Raw genomic sequence first — 23,983 nt, 5'->3', positions numbered from 1 at the left:
GGAGTGTAGTTGTGGATCCATGTTTTGTCTATTATCACATAACGACACGAGAAAATTTTTTTATCCCACATTAACAGTTCCAAAACGTGTTCTGAAATTTCAACACGTTCCTTTTTTGGTCCGATGTGAGTGAACACGGAGTCAATTTCAAAAGCAACTCGCTATTTTATGAACTTTCTTGATGTTTTCTGGAACAACTGTTGATTTCAGATGACCAGAGCGTTTAGTATCTTCAGTTTCATCACGAACACTTTTAAATTCAGCATACCAGTCAATCATAGTTGACTTCCTTGGTGCAGAGTTTCCATAATGCTTATCAAACCACTGTTTCACTTCAATAGATCGTTTCCTCATCAAAAAACATTGATACTTAATCAATACACGAAATTCTTTTCAACCAATGTTTCAAAAATTACGAAACTGTGGTCACTAAAACCTCTTGAAATCTCTACACTAATAATCAGAATGTCATGAAATTTTGACAATTATCATTTGAAAGTTTCTACTATCCAAAAATCATATGACTCTGTTAACAATAGCTCCATTACGAGTCAGACCGGATACTTCTTGTTTAACTAATAAACTTCCTTGTTTAACTAATTTGCTTTCGATATTTTTAATATAAATGATATAATTTCCATATTTCTAAGTTGATTGTAAAGAAAATGCACATCTTAATTATAAATATATATAAAAATATTGTATTTGAAAAATTAAAATTCAGTTCAAATGTTCTCAACGGACTATTTTGAAAAACAAATTTTAAATTTCAAATTAGCTATAAAAATTATTCATATTTTAAAATATTTCTTAATCTTAACATATGCTTACATTAAAGTAATATGGAAATGATTTCAAATAGCCGTAGAGAATACTTAATACAATAGTCTTTACAGTATTCAGTTGACAATAGTTTTATACTCACATGGATCAATTGCTTCATCTGAATGAAGAGAAAAGAATTATTTAGTTGACAAGATAGTTTAAGGTAAAAACTATAAATCGTTGGTAATGTTTTTTAATCACAGCTAAAATACGAGTTATAGAAACTGGATAAAATATAAAAGGTTTATTTATGGTGTTAAATGATGCATTCAAATTTTTATGGCAGGCATTACTCTTTAAAAAGATGTGTATCAAATCATTACAAAACATGAAATTTAAGAAAAACTTGCTCACGGTCGACGATCAAAAAATAAATCTAAAATTCTTGCCTTTAATTGAAGCAATAAAGAAAAAAGAAAACAATGGGGAAAAAATATGGCCACCGAAGCCAACGTCTTCAGGGGGTACCAGCTCCAGAAGCCATAGAACAAAATCTTTTCTATTGATAGAGCCAGACAAATGTCAAACTTTACTCCCTCAGTATCCCTCAGGTTTTGCCAAAGTCCAGGAAAAATACAAGAAATACATGAAATCAATTTAGATGAGAAATTTCATACAAAATCTTGAGAATATAATACAAAAATGAAAATACAAAAACTCACAGTAAACTGGTCAAACAGCAATTTCATGAAATTAACTCAATGTAAAAGAAACATTTGGAATAAAAGAAAACAACGCCCTCTATTAAATTGCTAAGTAGGAAGAAAAAAGGATAGGTAAAGTAAAGATTGCGTAAGATAAAGATTGCGTATGGTAAAGATTGCTTAAAAATTACAAAACTTAAGAAACTTAATTTAAGAAAACTTGCTCATGGTAGATGATCAAAAAATAAATCTAACATTCTTGCCTTTAAAACTAACCTTAAGGGTATGCCTAAAGACGTTTCCATATTGAAAACTTATTTTGATTCACTAAATATTTTTTTTAAAAATACTATGGCCATAACAGTAACTTAAATAACTGAATAAACGCTTGATCTGTAATCTGTATTTTCCTTAAACCCACATTTTTAGATGTCCCATTTTTTAAGATGCCATATTAAATAAAATCCATTCTAAAAAAACGTAAATCAATTTTTGTCTAGTTTTTTAAACACACATGCAATCCTAATTAAACTCAAATTTTTAGCTATTATGATATACTTTGTGACAAAACGCAAATTATGATATATTATATCATAATATCTTTTTGAAAAGCTCATCACAAGATATGTCCTTTTTGACAAACGTCCATTTTGAGCTAAAGACTAATATAAGAGTTTCACCGAGAAACTACTTTATTAATATCGAAAAAACTTATAAATTTAAGAAGTGCATAGAAATATTGCAACACAACTATATATATTGTAAAAATAGTTCATTGTTCTTTTAAAAACAGAAGTACACTTCTTCTTCGAGAAAAAAAAAATTTTTGATAGTGACAAGTTTAAAATGTTTGGTATAAAATACCAACTTTATACCAAAATCTATAGCTGACGTAATATATTTTTTTATTCCTATTAATTATTTTATAATTTTCTGAATATCTTCATTTATAGGTGCAAGATAAAAATTATACTTAATAATACTTTTTTACGATACTTTATAACCAATTTTAAGGTAGCTAAATTGAATTAAAAAATATATGCATGTGCATGTTATTAAAAATATTACAATATTGTTTATTCCAACAGTGCATAATAATGTTGCTTATGATGTTATCTCAAATTTATTAAAAATTATCAAAATAATTATTTTATACTATATATAAAAAATGGTTAAAGAGTGCGAAATTCCTTTTAAATTGGTCATCATTGACTAAACAATTGCAAAAATTCGATTCTATGATCTATTTCTTCCTAATTAAATCCACTATTTGTACTAGAAGCACGTTTTTTAATACAATTTAGTTGTCGAAGTTGAATTTTTTTTTAAATTTTAAACTTCTTTAAAGAAATAGAAAGGCTGATTATGAGTCTAAAAATGAAATTCTAAAAATCTATTTGACCTCTCTGTTCTAAAATATTTAATTTTAAAGTTAACGGGATTTTTTATAGTAATATGTCATTTCAAAGTTAACTAGTGCTTCAAGTTAACGGGATTTACATATCTGTACGAAAGAAACTAGATCTTTAAATTGCTCTTTTGTAAAGAATTTAAAATCTTACCAACTGGTCCAACTGTGAAACAATAAATATTTGAGTTTAAAAAAAGAGGTATATTTTGCAAAATATAACATAAATGAAGAATAATATTCATAGATGTGAAGAATTATAGAATTTTCTGATTTATAATGGTATCCAATTGAATTGATATGTTGCTTCTTTTCCTTAAACCATTTATTTTTCTTATTTACTAGTTTCTCAAGTACTATTTGGATTATGTTGCTTAAAACTTGGTAAAACCTTTTATGACTTATAATGCAATATTTTTTTAATTTTAGACAATTAAACACCAAATAACTAATATAAAAAAATTAAAATAACGAAAAATGCAATTAACGTTGAAGGGTGTTCAGTTTTGACCCCTCGCTTGGCTTAACAATTAGGACCATATTTTCCCGAATCCGTCACCTTTCATATTCAAAGTTTAAAGAATCTAATTTTATTACGAAGGATTCATGCTAATTCATAAAAAATACGAATTTGCGACGGATCTTTTAATTAAAATATCACCTGAACAAATTGGTTTTCACAATTAAAATTAAAATCAGAAGCAATTTAAAGATAAGTAAGTGAAAATCCGATTATTACATTAAAAGTTATTATGCTGTTCATTCTTTTTCTGCCCACAATTATCATGAATATCGGATCTATTGAGATCTAAGCTAAACTACCTCAATAGTTTTCAAAAAAAAAGTAAAATTACTGTTGCTGCAAATTTAGGGATTAGTGGTAATTGAATGTTCAAATCTTGTGACAGCACTTTGTACAGTGCTAAAAAAACTGATTAACTTTTGATCTAATGATTGGATCTTTACGTTCTAGGACTTTTTCTTAATGACTCGAGGGGATGTCTACAAATATGATAATTAAAAAGTACAGCCGATATTTTAATTTAAGATATCAGGCAAAAAGAACCTACTTTCAATACATAAATATGCCTGTTTTCGATGAATTCTAATCCCAAAAATAAAGGGGGTAGCTGGCTGGGATCTGGGAAATATGGCCCCAGTAGTTCCGTCAGGAGAGTTCTCAAAAGTTTGACCCCTTAATGTTAATTTTACTTTTTGCGTATTTCGCTATATCTCGAGAACTTTTCAAGCGTATAAAAAAGTTTTCAGCGCAATTATAAAATCCGTTTATCCAAAGATAATTCTAGAAAAGAAAATAACTTTTAGTAAATATTGATTATTTTTTATTATTGTATTTAGGAATGATCAAAAAAATTCTGAATTGTAAAAAATACATTTTTTTTGTATAATTTTAAGAAATATAATTTTACCTGACAAATACAAAATTTAGCAAAATCGGTTAAATACTTCCTGAGAAATTGAACTTCAAAAAAGTCAGACATTTAAAATTGAATTTCTCAGAAACTATTCAACTGACTTCGCTCAAATTTTGTATTTTGCCGCATAAAATTGCATACTTTAAAATGATGTAAAATTTGTATAACTTACAATTCAAATTTTTTTCGACTATTATAAATAAAATAATAATAAATATCTACTGGAATTCATTTTTTGCAAGGAATTATCCTTAAACAAACAAATTGTATAGTTGAATACGCAAATACGCAAAATGTAAAATTATCATTAAGGGGTCCAAAATGGTGATCGCTCTCCTGACAACACTATGGGACCATATTTCCCAGATTACAGCAACCCCTATATTTTGGGGGTCAAAGAACCAAATCCATTGAAGAAAGGTAAGGTCATTCCAAGAATGTATAATTTTGTGTCTGATTTTCGTAACTTAAAATATCGTCTGGACTTATTAGTCAGCATATTTGAGGTAAGCCCCTCCAGCCATTAAAATTGAGACCTAGAACGTGCAGATCCGATCATTTGATCTTCAGTTATTCAGAATGATTCGTTTTCTTTTTTTTAAGCACCGTACATTATTTTTTCTGATGAAAGAAGCAATGTAATCACTCCCATGCAATTTATATCAGCATAGCTTAGTACTATTCTATTTTGAGCATATTCTTCTTAACACAACTTTACTTTCAATATAAATATTTTTTGACAACTGGTATCAGTAATCGTTATGCTCCACTTTGCTGCCGTATAATCTTAAGTGATGCCGCTGGTATCGTTTCAGTATTTCTAACGCTATCTTACTCTTTGGCCACTCTTCGAACAACAATTATAAAGAAAATATGTAACATAAAATTTTTTTTATAATATTTTTTCCTTTATTTTACTCTTGAGAGCATTATTCGTAAAACCTTGTTTGAGCTTCGAAAATGAACTAATTCGAATTTTGAATAAAATTAAAAGATTAACATAAAGTTTATTTATAAAGCTTATTATAAGAAATTCAATTGATCTATATTCATATTATTATCATTATTTACAAGTTATTTATTTTTTATTAGTACATCATTTTTTGTCAGATGTGAAGAAATAAAATTATGATTTGTTTATGTTTTTGGTTGAGTTTTGGTTTGCATGTGTTTGGTGGGATATGTGATTCAACAATCTGAAAATTTTGAAATCTGAACAAAATAAAAAATATTCTAATTGCTTGATATTTAGAGAACTGGTATTTCATCTACAATTTCAATTAATTACATTAAAATGAGAAAAGAAATTTTGAACAAAACGCTTCTCTTCACTCTGAAGAATAAAGTTTTACGCTTAAAATAGAGTCGTATTTCAAAACAATGTTTTGATTGTAAAATAAACTCATTAAGAATAAGAATCCAATAATGTATAAAAAAAATTTAACACGAGGAAATAATTTAAAAAATGTATTTAATGAAATTCTAATTTTTCCTACATAAAATAAAAATATTTACAAATAACTTCACAATAATGATAATAGTTTAAAACATATAAACTAAATAATGTACATGTTACCGGCAAAGTATGAAATCCGGAATTATATAGAATGCCTTGCCTAAAACTAGGCAAATGTTTACCGGGCAACGGCACTTGACCTTAAAAAACATCAGTGTAGGGTTTACCGGGCAAATGTATACCGGGCAATGGCAAACTAGACCTAGTATAGATTTCGGACATTTACCAAAGGTCTAGTCATACTAGGTCTAGTTAAGTGCCACCGCCCGGTATACATTTGCCCGGTATATCCTACAATGATGTTTTTTTAAGGTTTAGTGCTACTGCCCGGTATATCCTACACTGATGTTTTTTAAGGTTCAGTGCCACTGCCCGGTATACATTTGCCCGATATACCAACACTGATATTTTTTAAGGTAAAGTGCCATTGCCCAGTATACATTTGCCCGGTATACCCGACACTGATGTTTTTTAAGGTCAAGTGCCATTGCCAGGTATATATTTGCCTGGTATATCCTTCACTGATGTTTTTTAAGGTTCAGTGCCACTGCCCGGTATACATTTGTCCGGTATATCCTACACTGATGTTTTTTTAAGGTCAAGTGCCTTTGCCCGGTATATATTTGCTCGATACTCCAAACACTAATGTTTCTTCTAATCTATCGTCATTAAGTGTTAAAGTATCGAATAAATGTAATTATACCCACGAATAAATTTATATCAAAACGGATGTAATAAATATTTCTGACATTCACCAAAGCGACTTTGTGATTGTTAACATTCACCAGTGAAAGTCAACAACCACCGATTTCGGTCATTCACAGTAACATTACATCATTTGCATAATAACCTCATCAGAACGTTTATTTCATACTTTGCCTAAATAGCATTTGTCATTCTATTGAATGCCTAGGCATTATATACAATGCCTAGGGAAAGTGTGTAATACTTCTCATATTTCATACTTTCCCTAAAAACGTCCAGCATTATATAGAATGCCTAGACATTCTATATAATGGCGTCGTTTCATACTTTGCCAGTAACATATAGAAACGAATTAAACAAATGGTATTGTGATAATACATATCGGTTTTTAAAAAGATTCAATACGATTCAAAAATATATTTTTGATAGCAGCTTATAACAACTACTAATAATGTTTCTTTTTACTTACATGCATCGAATCTGGTGTTTCTAAAATCTAGATAAATAATGACTTTTAGCTAATATTCATATAGTATTTTAGCTAGTGATTTAAGTAAAACACTGGTTTCTATACAAGTACATGCACAAATAACAAAATTTACCCAGATGTGTTTACATTACAATAAATACTACGTCATATTGGAATATTCCTGTAAAATTTTTGGGGGGAAATTCAGCTAGAAAAGAATATTTGGTGGAAAAGAAACTGGAATATAGCTATATTAAAAAAAGTAGTGGAAGATGATACTAAATGACATTTTAATACGTTATAGGAAATCAGTCTTAGGAAATATAAAAACATTGTACAATTATTTTCTGGAAAGTAAATTAGTCTTCTATTAAATTAGTCTATGAAAAATATGTTTCGTAAATAGCCTCACTCTATATATGTATATATATTTATATATATTATGTCGCACAAAGCTATTCACAAAACATGTTTTCAAATACTTACCATCCTTTTTATATACTGGTCTTTTCAAAAGAAAATTTAGTTTTATGCATACGGCTGACTATATAATACTTTTACAGAATTTTTATTTCCCTAAACTTTCCACATTTTACACTTTACACAAGACTTCCTTAATCTGAGAATAAATTCAAAAATTACAGATTAATGTTTTTTTAAATTAAACATTTTCATCAGAAATGTTTATTTTTTAAATTTTGTTCACGTTTTTAAAAGTATATTAAAAAATAAAAAAAAAACTGATTTTTTTAAAATTTAAACTGGATGCAATGATCAGTAATCAAGAAAATCATTTTAATGACTTTCGGATTTTATAACTAAAGTCCCTGAAAATTAAATGCTAACAAACCTTATAGTCTAATTTTCTCATATTCTATTTTATTTTTTGACTCATAAAAATAAAAACTAAATGAAAAATCATTACATTATCTCTTAATTAATCAAAATGTTACCGAAAAAATTTTATGAATGTGTAATAAAATAACTGAAGCCTTTTATAGTATGAAACATTAAGTAGTTTATAGTCATAAGAATATATTTACAAACATATTCTATGTAAATATATTTCGTAAGCTTACGTGTACTATTGAGATCTAATATTACAGGAATATTTATCACCTGCGTCTAAATCGTATGGATCAGTTTTTAATTTTAAGCACTTACTACTTTAATTTCAGTTACATATTACGTAGCTAAATATCAATTATATCAGATTTAGGACAAGTGAAATGAACTCTTTCTTATCACTTGTTTCTCCATTTGTTCAACAGTATTCAATGAAACTTTGTATCAATATAAACTGGTTGTTTCTGAGCTAGACATAATGAAACAGCATTTAAATATAATGTTACAATTAAAATATGTTTGTTTCTTTACGAAAAAATAATTTTCTGTTGTCTATTAAAGGAGTGTTAAAGTAATATTTAAAACTTAAAGTATGTTAGCATTACTTTTTTTATATAAAACCCAACATAATTTAATAATTTAGAATATCACTTAGGAATTAAATAAGATGTTAAATAAAGAAACATTAGATAAAAAAAACTTCCTTTTTCCGAAGGAAATTTAATGGAACAATTATAATCTTATGTAACAAAACAGACAACATGTGACACTTTATACTCACAAGGGTCAATGAGTTTATTATCTAAGTAGGAAAATAAATTTAAGTGTGAAAAAAACTGTTAAAAACAAAAGTTAGCTCAGAAAAACAATGATTTATGTACCAAACATATCAATAAGAATAACATAACATTAAGAACATAACATTACCTTAATGCATATACTTAACACAACATTAAGAATAGATATACCAGCATGTATTTTTTGACATGTGTGCGGAAAAAACACAGAACGCAACTTCAATAATGCGGAAAAGTTCTTTTAAAAACTAGAGAAAAATATGACAGAAAACTCAGATATGAATTATTCTGTCATTTAGGGTTAAAGGCATAGAGATTACTTAGAACGATTATTGCTTAATCAGTTAGGGCTATTGCTTATAGTAGGAATATATTGAGTCTGATTTTGAATTTTCATGTCAGAGTTTCTTGTTTTTGTAAAATTTCGGAGCATATTTTATTACATTAAAGGATTTTTTTCTTTTAATTGACCTAATCTATATTCTATTTTAGATTTGAAGGGTTTTCATGGCATTCTATAATATTTGAAATACGTGTTTACTTTTGTTTGTACGCAATATTGTTATCTGTAAAAATGCATTTTAGGAGATAAATTAATTTATTTCAAACAAATAATACATATTTCAATACTAACAACGTTATTCATAGATTAAACTATTGTAATCACATAAGTTTTAAGGATTAATATATCGTATTTCTTTTTTAATTTTGCTTAAAATATAAACTCTCTGAAACAAAATTGTAAAGAAAATACTACTTACACTATTTTTAATACTAAATGTTTTGATCAGTTTATATACATTTATTTTAGACATTTGTTACAATTTCATCAATGATCATAAGCCGAGTATTGAGGGGCAACTTAAATCCCCCTAGCTTATTTTTTACTCATTTAAGAAAATATTCAGCAAGTAGAAAAAGAGTGAATGTAGATACCTAAGTTTTATAAAAATTTAAACTCTAAAATAATAGTTCTTAAATTGGTAGATGCCTTACATTTTAAAGTGGAATAGTTAACCATGAATGATGGGGCATAGTAAAATATATATGATTTGTCTTTCTGAAAGTCATTAATTCTTCTTGAAAGTTTATTTTTTCTACTTTTTATTTGATTAATTTGATTAACTTATTCAATCTTATTTCATTGTAATGTATTTCTTCTACTGTAGATTTCTGCACAAGTTATGGTTTTTAATTCTTTTAAAACATACTTTCGCATTATTAAGTTAACTTTCTAATTGAAATAAAAATATTACGTTCATACAAATTAAGCTTATAAACCAACAATGTAATAATCTTTAGCAAATTTATAATATCTGTTTTAGAATTATTATGTGCGTCTTACTATTTACAGATTTTTCCATTTTATATCTTGGAATTTTCTGATTATTGATAAAATAGTTATTATAATTAAGTGCAATAGCTATCAACAATGGTTATTATAATATTTATTAATAATCGTTATTATAATAGTTATTAAATTATTAATAAAATAGTTAGTCTGATTATTAATAGTTATAGTTATTCAGCTTATAAATAAAATAGTTATTACATATTTTCCACTATTACTCATCCAAAAGAAAATCTATGTCTACACAATAATTTTGATTCTATGATTACATATTTTAAATTCATATTTTATGCATGTTATTGAATCATAAATGGTTTTGTTTTTTGAAATAAATTAAAGAATATATTTCAGTTGAAAACTTTTTTTGATCAAAATAAGCATCACTTACCTATGGGTCCATCTGTGAAACAATGAATATTAAAATAAAGCAAACAAACAAAATGTAAAGATATAAAACATGAAAAAATATCATTTTTGAATTATTTAATTCGCCAATAATTTGTTATTTAATACTTACAGGGGTCAAATCCATCATCTAAATAATAAAATGAAAAACTATAACTTCTTCATTTAAATCAACAGAATTAGGAAATATGAACTTAACACCTTTAGTTCAGAATTTTCATCTAAAGATTTTGTGTTTCAAGTTAATTATAACTATATATATTTTCTAAATAATCAAATACTTATTGTGCTAATTTGTAAGGAATTAAAATACTTACCCATTGCTCCAACTGTGAAACAAGAAATATTTTAATTTTAAAGAAAACATAAAATGAACTACATAAAATTTAATTGCGTAGAATAAATGTTTCAAATATTACAAAATATATGTTTTTATAAAATTTAGTTTAAAAGGTAAATACTTTTTTTTGTATTTTTCTGAAAACTATTTCTCTTTTTTTTACGAGTACTGGCGTGAACATATTAAAAAATTTAATTATGATATAATTAAATATTATATGTAATGGGTTACATTTAATACTGTATTGAAAAATTCAAGGAGTAAATTTAACACACTAATTATCTTTGAGATATTTATTTAACTGTGTTTTGAGAGATATATTTGTGAATAGATATGGATATAGAAGCACATTTCAAAGAGAAAAAGCAATAAATTTTACAATAAAAAAAGCTTATTCTTTGCATTTGAGGCAAAAATATTATCATTCAGATATTAACAAAGTTTTAAACAAAGTTTTAAACAAACTTTGAAAAGAAATGCTTATTATTCAAATTAATTTATACTGATTCCGAAAGAATTTATAAAAATAAAATTATTTTTATTTACAGAGAAATTTATTTTATTGTGTATCTGTCTCTGTCATCTATATTATCTAAGTCGATTAAAATATTGTTAAAAACACTCAAAACAACATTCCTTTACTTTAGAGCGTTTTAGAAGTTTTGAAAGATTCTAGAATTAGAATACGTGATAGAAGAGAAATATTACATAGAAAATCATTTTATTCTTACAAAAAAAGTATTTTATTTGATTAAATTAATGATAAGACTTTTCCCCTTTGTATGAGATTTTATATAATATTAAAGTGGTTTCAACATTTTTGCACTTAATCCTCAAAGCGTTACGCTTACACTAAACTCCAATGACAATCGATATTATATATCCTACTGTTTACGCGTACAAAAAATACACACTAAAATAAGAAACATGTCCGGAAGTTACCGCTGTTGCTGTTAGTTATTCGTTAATTAGATGATTCGTTAATTAGTTAGTTATTCGCTAATGCGATAATTCCAACGTTTGAATAAAACATTTGCTTTTTTATAATTTGTTCAATATATTTAAAGATTTTTTTTAAAGTTAATTGATTGATCTAGCATAAAGGTGCATTATAAATATCTTTTGTTTGAAGTTTTCCTTTGCAAAAATCCGTGCAAAAATCAAAAAATAGAAAACTTCACTTTTAACATTGAATTTTTGACTTCTTTTATCTGCAAGATCCATAATTTTTTAATGTGAATTCAGTTTCAAGCTAAATTATGTTCTTAAATTTATCTAACTTTGAAATATAAAATAAATAAATTGTATCTCCCTCAATAAAATAGTATGATTACTATCATTAATTAGATACGAATGAATACGAAGTAAATGAAGAGCTTAAATGTGAAAATAAGTTTAAAAATAGCGTAGTTTAGAGAATTAATTAGAATCAGATTTTTTATATCAAAAGTATAAATAAGAATAATTTCCCTTAACTGGTCATAGATAAAAGTTTTATTTTACGTTAAATATCTCTATAAAAATGAAGTAAACAGAATTTAGTGAACTTGAAAGCCTTCAATTTAATTTTTGATTCAACATGATTCAAACATTTATTTTTATTCACAGCTTAAAATAAAAGTTTTTCTACTTACAAGCATCAAATCTGCTATGTCTTAAATCTGTATTTTAAAAAAATTAATTCATTTGGGTTAATTAATATAATTTTTAAAAATCATATTTAAGAAAAATACGGCTTCGACACACACATACATACTCCAATACATAAAAACAAATAGGTGATATTTTAGGAAAACCTGGAAAAGCAACCATAAGAAATATTAAAAGAAAAGTTTCACAAAACAAGTTTTTTTTTGAAACACCGATATCTTCTTAATATCTCTTGACTCTTGATAAAAAAAAAAAGCTTTAAGCATGCAGCTGATAATTAAATGTTTTTAAACCTTTCATTCTTTCTCTAACTCCAAATTTTTACAAAAAATACTTCCTTTATTTGAGAACAATTTTAAATAGTTGTATTAAGTTTACGCATATTTTCAAAAAATTTTCGCGTTTTGATTAATAAAAGTAGATAAATGTATATACTTTAATTTTACTCAATTATTGAAATCATATTTAATATAATCATGCATCCAAGTTACAGAAATTGTGATTTTTACAATGATTTATTTAAGCATGCTTTGCATTTACGAAATAACAATGCCATACAAAATTTTCGTTTATCACTAACATAACAGAGTATTTAAAACTATAAAAATTAAAGAATTTTTGAAAAATAATTATAAAAATTATTAATTCATAGAAGTTAAAAAAAAGCTTCCTTTTTTGAAATATTTCTTAAGACTTTAGAAAAGAATTTTATAAAACTATAATTATGAAAAGTAAAATTTGGCAAGATTTTGAAACCGTACATAACACTATACAAAAATAAAAAATTTGCATTAAAAAAGCAATATTTTATATTTCATACTCACAAGGATTAATGGTCTTATATTCTAAATAAGAAAACAAAAGTTATGATGCACACAATACAAATTAAAATAAAAAGTATAACTACCCTATTTATTCAGAGAATTTATTAACCTAATATAATCTTAACCTATATAGAATTTATTAACCTAAAAATTTATATAACCTACCCTATTTATTAACCTTACATCTTTTAAATACGTAAGCAAGTTTGTATGTTTTGAAACTGCGTATGAAATTGAAATACAAATGGTAATATTTGTTCTGTCAGAATCAGGTCAACCAGGCTACGAGGCCAACAAATCAGGCCAACGAGATTGATTCATAAAGTTTTGATACGAACTGTGCGGTCTGTCACGGGCTACACAAAAGTGGTATACTTTGGCCACAAGATAACTTACACTACTTTTTCTGAGTACATTTTGGGCGCTGATTTTAACAATATGGTTTTCAGTTTAAATGCTAATTTTCATTGCATAAATTTCTTATTTTATTGAAGATTTTGAATCACATATTTTAGTTTTATGTGTCTTTTAAAAGTAAGTGTATAATAAAAGTTTCAACATATGTTTTCAGATAATTCTACATCAAATTAAGTCCCTAAACTCGTGATTTTGCGTCTTACGCCCTATAACAATTTTTAAATATGGTCCTAATCGATCATTTTATCATCGATTTACTTCAGTGATTAAATTACCATAGCGATTTTTTATATTTCTTTAATTCATTGTTGTTTCCTGTTCAGGGTAACAGTTTTTACAAAACTAGATTTTCCTGCCCTCAGGGCTAAATTAAGAGTTCAGAAGTCCAAAAGGACACCTTAATAAGAGACTCCTGATAGAAAAAAAGTATTTTCGATTTCAAGTAAATAAAAAAAATATTGATTTCGTAATTCTGTAACATAATTTGCGCAGTATATTGCAAATTTTAACCCTCCTAATATTGTAATTAATATAATATATATTAATTATTATATATTAATTAATATATATTACATATTTGCTGACATTTTAAATTTCAAACTCTCCCTTTTTCCAATCACCTAGCAAATATCCTTGCTCACATACTAGTTATATATCGTAGTAACACATGCTTCAGATGCACTAGTATCGAATTATAAATTAATTTTCATTTTAAATAAAATGAAACCTATTAACTCTACCGCGAATTAGAATAACTTACCTATTGGTCCAACTGTAAAGCAAAAATATTAAAATAAAGAAATCACATATGAAATATAAAGTATTCAAAATGTATAACACATGTTTTGCATAATTTATTTTTTATAGTTTGTTGCTTTTTACTCACAAGGGTCAAGTCCATTATCTAAAAATGAAACTATATTAGTTTAGCAGTTAAAGAAATTCTGTAAACAGATATAAATATTTCATTTCTATTGCGAATCATAAACATAAAATTTCAGAAGCCTGAAAACATTTATTATGCCTGAAGACGAACTTTTTTCATTTACTTCCAAATGAGACTTCTTATACTCTGTACGTGCCTTCTGTTTGATTCTTAAAATATTTCATTAAGGTGCTCAAGGTCTGTATTTAGGAAATAAGCTGAACACGGAAAAGATATAGCTATAACTTTATTCTTTACACTCAAATAAAAAAATTATTTATTTTGGGGTTTTTTTGTAAATGCATTTCACTATTAGCCGTCATTTATTTAAAATGGTTACAATCAAAAAATGCCTATCCAACAAAGGAAAAGGTAATATTTTGGACAATGGAGACTAAAACAAAAAACAACAGGAGTAAAGATAAATGCACATTTATGTACATTCATTTGTGCTTCATTCGCCTTTTTGTTTGCTTTAATAAAAGGTCTATTACTTTTCCCTATTCACAAGGATGAAAAGGAAAGAAATTTCAAATAAATATTAATGTGTTACCAATTTATGTTTTTTTTTTTCATTTCAAAAAATTCTTTTTTTATCGAGTTATAATATCACCCTCCTCTACTATTTGAAACAAATTCAAATTTTTTAGGGCATACTACATAAATAAATATCAGAAAACTCTGAGCTAAATCTTTCAAACAATCGTGGTCGTAAGTGATCGATTACAGTTAGAATGAGAACCACTTGACGGTTGAAAACTGTGCTTAAAAATCATAAAATATACTTCAAAAATACTTCAGTTTTTTAAAAAAAAATGCATCCATTTTATTTCATCGGGGGAAAAAATTTGTCCCAAAACATAAATTTATAATATTTTGGAATGCACACCAAAATGATATATCATTAATGCCAACTTTTTTTTGCAATAAATATTATTTTTTTACACTTCTTGAAATGCTAAATTTTCAATTTCAGTTTATTGTTAAATTCAGTAAAATTCATTTTAAGTACTAACAAAATTAACACAACACATATTCCAATCCATTTTTATTGAATTGACTTTAAAGTATTTTTATTTTATTTTGCCTGGAAATTGGGAATGAAGCTAAACTTGATCTGAATCCAATTATCTTATTCGTAAAAAAGACTTACCAATTGCTCCAACTGTATAACAATACATAAGTAATATATTAATTTCAATTACGAAGCAATAATAAAAATAGCATTAGAAATATTAAATATAATTTTTATAAATTATATATCACACAATTTATAAATTTATTTTGAATAATAAAAATAAATTTTAAAAAAATGCTTTTGTTTTTCACTTGTCACTTTATGCATGCATATATAATAAGCTCATATAAAAATGAAATAAGTTATTTCAAAAAGTATAAATAAAATATACTACCACTATTAAAATATATCATTCTGAGCAACTAAATCAATATATCTATTTTTTATAATTAAACATGAATCAAACAAGTTTTATTAAGCTAAATGTATTTTATGGAAAAAAAGTAACAATATGCACAAGAAACTCATTTAATATATATTTAATCAACATATTTTTAATACATATGTTTTTTCACACATTAAAACAAACACAATGTTATTCTACTTACAAGCATCAAATTTATTCTTTTTTAAATCTGTATAAGAAAAACAGTCACTTAAATATTGAAACTTTTATGTAATATAGATTTTTTGAGCTCAAAAAGATATGATAGGTTGTCAAAAAAATGATGATAGCTTAAATTCTTAAAATATTTAAAATAGGACGGTCTTACAGCAATGGTAAAGCACTTTAATTTTTTATAATTTCTCGTTTAATATTTGAAATATTTCATTACTCTTTTTCGAAAATTTAATGATAGCTGTGAATAGCTATTTCCATTTTTTTTATTTAAAGGAATATTATAAAAAATTCCTCTTATTTATAAGAACATAAAAAAAGAATATTATAAATTAAGCTAAAATATGAAAAGTATTTTTGGTATTTACAGAGTTATTATTTTATTTAAAAAATAATTTCCAATAAGTTAAACAATTTCAATCAAAAATAATAAATCAAAAATGACTGAAACTTATTTGTATCTCATTAAAATGTCTTAAAAAAATTACAATAAGTAATTATATACCAGGTAATTGAGCTGAAACGAAACAGAAAAGAATTATTTTATCTAAAGTCAAAATCAAAACTACTAATACAACACATAATCTCCATACAACATTAAAAAATTTTATCTACGAAGAATCTTTTATCTAGAAAATTTATCTTAAAAAATCTTCTCAGTATTAAATTTTATCTAACTTTTATTGATTAAATTTTGGTTTAGCATTAATATGTAAGTTATTAATAAGCAAATTTAATTTAATTTTCATTTCGTAATTTAAATTAGTCAGCTTACTTAATATTTAAAAACGTTTCCTATAGAATACGTTATGTTAATGTATTTGGTGTTCAAACTAGCTCAAAGACATTTTTAATAAGCGTATTACACAATTAGAAAATTATCTAGTGTGTGATACTCAACAAAGTGTTTCATGAAAAATTGTATCAATTTAAACAATGTGCAATGCATCAGAGTTTGATGTTTTATACTCACGAGGGACAAGCTTATCACCTAAATAGGAAAATAAAAACTATGATTCATAAGAAAGTGAAGAAATGAAACTATAACTACTCCATTATTTTGACTTAAGAAAACTATGAATTGTAAACTTAACATCTTTAAGAATGCATACAATATTGCGTATTGCGTTTATATATAAATTAGAATCACCAAAATTGATTGGATTCATAAAAATTATTTTTAAAGCTGGTGTAATAAAATATATATAATATATTTTTTTGAGCGTTTCACTGTTAGGTAAGGAAATAAATGCTTCAGCTGATTCAGCAGGTTCACTAGTTTCAATCCTGGCGATGACAGAATTGCCAAACATTTATACTATTTATATTTTTTCGAACGTTTGACGATTAGGTAAGGAAATAAATGCTTTAGCTGATTCAGAAGGTTCTCTGGTTTCAATAATGAAGATTACTGAATTGCCAAACATTTACGCTATTAATTTTTTTTAACGTTAAACAAGTGAGTAGGGAAATAAATAATTTAGCTTATTCAGCAGCTTCCATGGCTTCAATCCTGAAGATAAATGAATTGCTAATCACTTATACTATTTATATTTTTCCTAACACACAGTGCAGAAAACACGGAGCACCATGAAAGATTTTCAATCCATGGATGAGGTTCTAAGGTACTAAAATTCAATCTTAATGGTTTAAAGAGATGACCTAAAAGTCATTAATTATTTAGGGACGGCGATATTTTAAGTTACGAAATCAGACACAGAAACGTATTTTCTCTACTTAAACATGCATTTCGCTCGACTGCTTTGGATTTCTCAGCCTCAACATATGAAGAATAGCTGCAATTTGGGAAATCTGATCCCAAGCGTTTGGTTAGAAAAGCATTTGAAAATTTGAAAGTATCCTCCTGCCCTTTAAAAGTAATTTTACTTTTTGCGTAGTTAGTCATATCTTGAATTTTAAATATTCGAGTTTTTAAAAATCGGATTTCTCAAGAACCATTTATCCGCTCCATTCCAGAACCATTTCGTTCAAACTTTGTCAAATAAAATGACATTCCTTAAATAATGTAATATAAAATATGTTTCATTATTACTAAATATAAAAATTGAAAGAAGAAGAAATTTTTAAGAAATATTTCTTTTGGAGTTATGGTTAAACAAACAAATTTTATAATTGTGAGCAAAAAATCCTCTCTTTGCTTAAGAAGTTTCCAAAATGTGGCAAAATACTCAAAAAATTTAAATTACGGAATCAAAACTTTAAACGTCTCTCCTGATTTAATTATTGGGACCATATTTCACAGAGTGTGGTTACCTCCCTTATTTTGACAGTAAAAAAATTCAAGTCCGTCGAAAAAAAAGTATGTTTATTGAGAGAAAAAATGTTTTGTGTCTAATTTTTTAAATGAAAATCCATCTGCAAAACAATAAATGTTGTAATAAAAAAACCGCACTACAAAACGGTATAAAAATTCTAAATATATAAATAGTAACATTCCAAGTTACATGATATCTAATTTAACCATACGCTGGTAGAATTGTGGTAAACATAATGGCACATTTGTCAAGAAATAATGATTTATTTATTATATTCATATTATTTTCGAAAGATAGTAATATTTTCTAGAACTGCTATGTTTAGTTTAGTCAGTAATGATTTTGCACTTCAAAACTTGATTTTAATTTTCTATTTCAATTTTAAACTAATTTCTTTCTAAACACTGTTATGATAATTTTTTAATACAACTCATAGTCAAAGTTTTTCTAAATGCTTTTATGAGCTAATTCTGTGTTTAACACTGATCTGCTTTTAAAAATATTTGAAATCGACAATATTTCGAGTTACTAAATCCCAAATTATTTTGTGTTTTATTTTAAATGATATCGAATATTTTTGTGAAAAAAATAAACATTTACCGAGTATTAACAAAACTTACCCTTTGGTTCAGCTGGAAAATAGTAAGCATTAAAATAAAAAGCAACATAACAAAATTATATAAAAATTATGCAAATAATGACTGAAAGTTTTACAAATTACATTATATTTAACGTATGAATCTGATTTGTATTCTAAAATTCGTTATACCTAGGTCGAACAGTAACAAACGTAACAGCATATTATTCAGGAATCAATGATTTTGAATGATGAGAACATTGAATTCATTGTTATTTTTTTGAGATAGTAATACTTCTTTTAGAATTACTATGCTTGCATTTACATATTTCATTCATATCATAGTTGTAATACATTACTTCTTTCCTGAAACCACTTTCTTCCAAACATTGTTATGGCATATTTATTTATATAAATCATCGTCAAAGCAGGTAAAACTTTTCTGAAATTTCTTAAGGGCAAGTTTTGTAATTAACACTGATCTGCTTTTAAGACTATTTGAAATCGATATTCTTTGCATGTTGCGAAATTGCAATTTATTTCGTGTTTTATTTAAAGTGATATAGAATATTTTTGTTAAAAAATATTAGTCCAGTTTTGTTAAAAAATATTAGACCATTTAGTCCAGCTGAAAAATCGTCAGTATTTGAATAAAAAGAAAACACAACAAGACGGAATAAAAATTACGCATATAATGAATAGAAACTTCGCAATACATTGNTGAATAGTAATAAAAGTAACAGCACATTATTCAGGAATGAATGATTTATATATATATATTCATTATTAGTTTTGAGAGAAGGTAATATTTAGTTTTTGTTTAGTTTAACAGCTACAGATCTTTCACTTCAGCACAGTATTTCAATTGATTACTTCATTTTTGAACTATTTTCTTTTTAAAATTTTCATCACATATTTACTTATGTAACTCAGCTTTAAAAGATGAAAGAATTTTAAAGGCTAATTTTGCCTCAAAGTTTAATTCACAGAAAAAGTATTTGAAATTCGTCATCTATGTCTAACTATAAATGATTTTGTTTTTTATATATAATTAAACAGAATACTTCTATTATAAAACGTTATTTTTTGAACAAAATGAGCAAAACATACCATTTCCAGCTGAAAAGTGATCGATATTAAAATAAATATAACATCTCTTTATAACTGTAGAAGAAATAATTGATATAATGATAATATTTTTTGTGAGCTAATTCCGTTAAGTCCGTCCAGTTTGAATGTTAAAAATTTATCATTCTCTATTTTTATTTTTACTAGCTTTCAGAAAGTAAAAAAAATAATTCAAAACGAAGCATTATGGCTAGTTGATAATATGATTTAAAAAGAGGAATATCTTTAAAGAAGATGTATTATTAATGTTTTAAACTACTGTTTAGTTTAATTCCTGCAAATTTTGTAATTTGCTAATTTCATTCCTACTTGTACAACTATTTTTTTCGTGTATTATTATTACATATGTATTTATATATACTTTAGCGTTAGAGGAAATGAATTTTTCTGAGTAAATAAAATTCTGATTTTGAATCAAGGAGTGAATCACTTAAGTATTAGAAATTTATTTTCAGTGTATTACTTTCATTATATATTATTATCATGTACATTTATTATAGTATATATGCATCATTTCTGTGTAATGTTATCACATACTTTCTAAGTTTTAAATGAATTTGAAATTAAATGAAGTCTAGTATTTCACTAAAAAAATTCCTTTTTATTCAGAATTGGTTCACTCCAGCAATAGAAATATAGTGATCCTATGCGACCACCTTGGTATTCATTGGTGGTCCAAAAAATTAATATCTTTGACAAATTTGAGAAATATTGAACTTTACAATATCGAACAAGAGAGATCGAACTTTTCTATTGCATGATTGCATGATTCATGTTATGGTACACTTCAATGGTCATGAATTACTATCTTATTGCACCCTAAAACTAATCAGGTTCCTTATCCCATAATGATTGGACATTAGAATTTATTAAAATTTATTTTAAAAAAAGCTAAAATAATATTGGTAAATAGATTTAATACATAGATTAAAGTACTGAGACCAAATAAGTAAGGGAAGAAAACAGAAAAAGTAAGAACTAACAAAACATTACAATTATGCTACATTTACTAAAAATTAAGTTAACTTCAAAAGTGCAAAAATTATGTCTTATAGATGACAATTACACCTTCAGTACATGAAAAAATACCAGAGTTCATGGGCCCACATAAAAATTTGTATATGCATTATAATTGTTATTCTCACAAATATCGATAAGCGAAATAATAAGAGTTTAAAAATAACCGTTATTCCATTTGAAACATCTTAAAACTAAAACTTAACCTACGCACAGAATAAAATTTGAACAGCAATTTTTTAAATGCATGGATTTCTCGAAAAAAACTTCTTTAATACATTTTTATAACTTCCAAACATATTTTGAGGAGACAATATTGTTGCCATGCGGAAAACATTTTACGATAATTGTCGCGATGTCGCCATACTGGAGTGAGGAGAATAAGCAATAATTACCACTTAGTCCACCTGCCAAATAATAAATATAGAAATAAAAACATCACTGTATAACTATGTAAAAGACCATTGATGTTATGAATAGAGTAATAAAATTAATACATGCTCTTAGTTAATACATGCATAACTTAAAACAAGAAAAAGATAAACAATAAATAATGTGTTTTGAGAAGAAAAATATATTTAGAGAAGAGGTATTAGTATTTTTTACTATTACCATGCTTAGTTTACCACTTACAAAAAAGTTTCCTAATTAATTTTATTTCATTCTCTTTATTCTTTTTAAAAAAATATAAAAGAAACTATAATACCATTTTTTTACTTCATTCTTGAATAATTTTCTTCCTAATATTATTACGGTGCGTGTACTTATATAATTTAGCTCTAAAAGAGTGAAATAATTTAAAATGTTTTCTAATAATGGTCCGTAGGAAACGTATTTTAAATTTATGCTCCGTGTATTCTTGTTCTATGTTCTAACAATTACTAACTCTACTTGTTCTACTCTTGTTTCTAAAATTATGTGAAACAAAATATTTTTTTTAAAACAACTTTCATTCAGAATGAAAAAAACTTACCCTTTACTACATCTGTTGAACAATAAATATTGAAATGAGAAAAAACATCACCACTGACTGTTCACAAATCTCATATATAATGAAAGGAAGTTTTAGCAACTACATAATATTAAATCCATGAACCATGTGTAATTTATAACAATTTATGTTTCTCTACTTTTAATTTTCGTTATCATTCAGTATATATGTACTTAACTCAAAATGAAAAACGTTAGCTTGAAATAGAGTTCTTTTAATCAGAAAAGTAACTTTATAGATATTAATATTTCTTAAAATTATTATGCCTAGTTTGATAATGTTTCTTTTTTTGAAATTTCCCACTTCAAAACATGATTGTAATTCTTTATTTTATTATTTTTCCACTTTTTCTCTATTATATCGGTCAGCTTTAGGGAGTATAAGCTTATTCTAAAGAGTTTTAAAGACGAAGAAATTTGAAAACAACCCCTGATCAACTTAAAAACATTTGAAATTTATCTTTTTTGAACTAAATTGCAAATTATTTAAAGTTTAAAATTCTACGTAATGAAATTGTTTTCTGGAGAACATTATTTTTGTTCAGAATGAATGAAACTTACCGTTCAGTCCATCTGCAAAGCAATGCGTTGTTAAAATAAATGAAACTTCAATCTATAACTGTGTGAATAACCTTTGCAATAAATAGCATTTTTAGAAATTACGTAATATTTAATGTATAAACCTAGTTTGGACCCCGAAACTTTATTTTTTTACTTTTTTTTCCTTATATTCAGTAATTGAATACATAAATTTACAGTAAAAAGAATAATGTGTAAAAAATGCAATATGATAGAAAATTTACCTGTCAATTTTCACTAACGCTTGTGAATTAAACACGTAAAAGCAGTTAAAAAGCTAAGAGGTTACTAAAGAAATCAAACACAATATAAAAGACGGATAAAGAAAAAACAATGTAGAAAATCATCACGGTAGCAATTGGGATTACTTACATATTACCAAGAGTATATATAGCAGTTAATCCTAAGCTATTATTATAATAATAATTCCAAAATACATGAAATTTTTGAATTAATATGATAATTTGAAATGAAGGGAAAAACATAGATCCATTTATTTATATATTTCTAATGCCTTTTAGAGAAATGTTAACATACCAGGAACTAATGCTGAAATGAAACAAAAAATATTATTAACAGCTAGTGACTTCCTATTACTAACAAAAATATCAACACAGACGAATGAATTTTGTATCTTTTTAAAATTTTAGTTTGATTAATGCCATAAATATCATTAGATAAAGAAATTTTAAGAGCGTAATACTATTCTCTGTGTTATTAACATAAAATAAAAGTTTCATTTCCTATTTTTGTTCAAAAAAACTGACTCCATCGTTATTTTTTTTACAAAAAGGCAAGTTTTTATTAGTATAATATGTTATTTGTATGTAAACCTTTTTCAAGTCACAAATCAAAAATTCTATCTATGTCTTTTTAGATTGTATTAATTTGTTAGAAACTCTATTATTTAGAAAGCAAAATCCATTTCCTATTTTAAAGTAATATTACAGTTCCTAATGAAATTTATACTTAACATAAAAAATCTCTGATGCATGCCTTAGTAATTAAATCAATTTATAGGTAAATCATAAAATTTAGGTATTGAAAAATCTTAGATTGTTAAAGTTAATTAAATAGCTAATAAAATTATAACTCTGAAAACAAAAACAAAAAATCCATCTTATCTGTAGGTCATTAATGTATTTACAGTTTTCCTATTTATATCTTATTATTTTCATTTTATTATATATTTTCTATATTATTATCTAGTTTTATCTTATT

General features: G+C 25.6%; 1 protein-coding gene and 2 long non-coding RNA genes across 5 annotated transcripts in view; all 3 read right to left on the bottom strand.

Moving 5' to 3' along the window:
• LOC107448023 (uncharacterized) overlaps positions 1-23,983 on the bottom strand; it is a 65,498-nt gene that overhangs the window by 24,040 nt on the left and 17,475 nt on the right. For 2 of the 3 annotated variants that reach the window (XM_071178597.1, XM_071178601.1), the window contains exon 1: positions 926-2,208. The exons of the other annotated variant lie outside the window; for it this stretch is intronic. The gene's annotated coding sequence lies outside the window, so the exon portion shown is untranslated. Of the gene's footprint in view, positions 1-925; positions 2,209-23,983 lie in introns of those variants that run through there. 3 annotated transcript variants of the gene reach the window in all.
• Positions 10,542-15,118, bottom strand: LOC139425150 (uncharacterized). Its single transcript, XR_011636404.1, has 3 exons — positions 14,394-15,118; positions 12,377-13,237; positions 10,542-10,731 (listed from the first exon to the last, which is right to left on the bottom strand). It is a non-coding gene; the product is annotated as an uncharacterized lncRNA (long non-coding RNA).
• Positions 17,147-19,761, bottom strand: LOC139425151 (uncharacterized). Its single transcript, XR_011636405.1, has 3 exons — positions 19,665-19,761; positions 19,092-19,103; positions 17,147-17,186 (listed from the first exon to the last, which is right to left on the bottom strand). It is a non-coding gene; the product is annotated as an uncharacterized lncRNA (long non-coding RNA).

Source organism: Parasteatoda tepidariorum, chromosome 1 (assembly GCF_043381705.1).
Source record: "Parasteatoda tepidariorum isolate YZ-2023 chromosome 1, CAS_Ptep_4.0, whole genome shotgun sequence".
Classification (NCBI taxonomy): Eukaryota; Metazoa; Arthropoda; class Arachnida; order Araneae; family Theridiidae; genus Parasteatoda; species Parasteatoda tepidariorum.
Note: the sequence above shows the minus strand (reverse complement) of the source record. Positions and strands in the feature narration are given on the sequence as shown.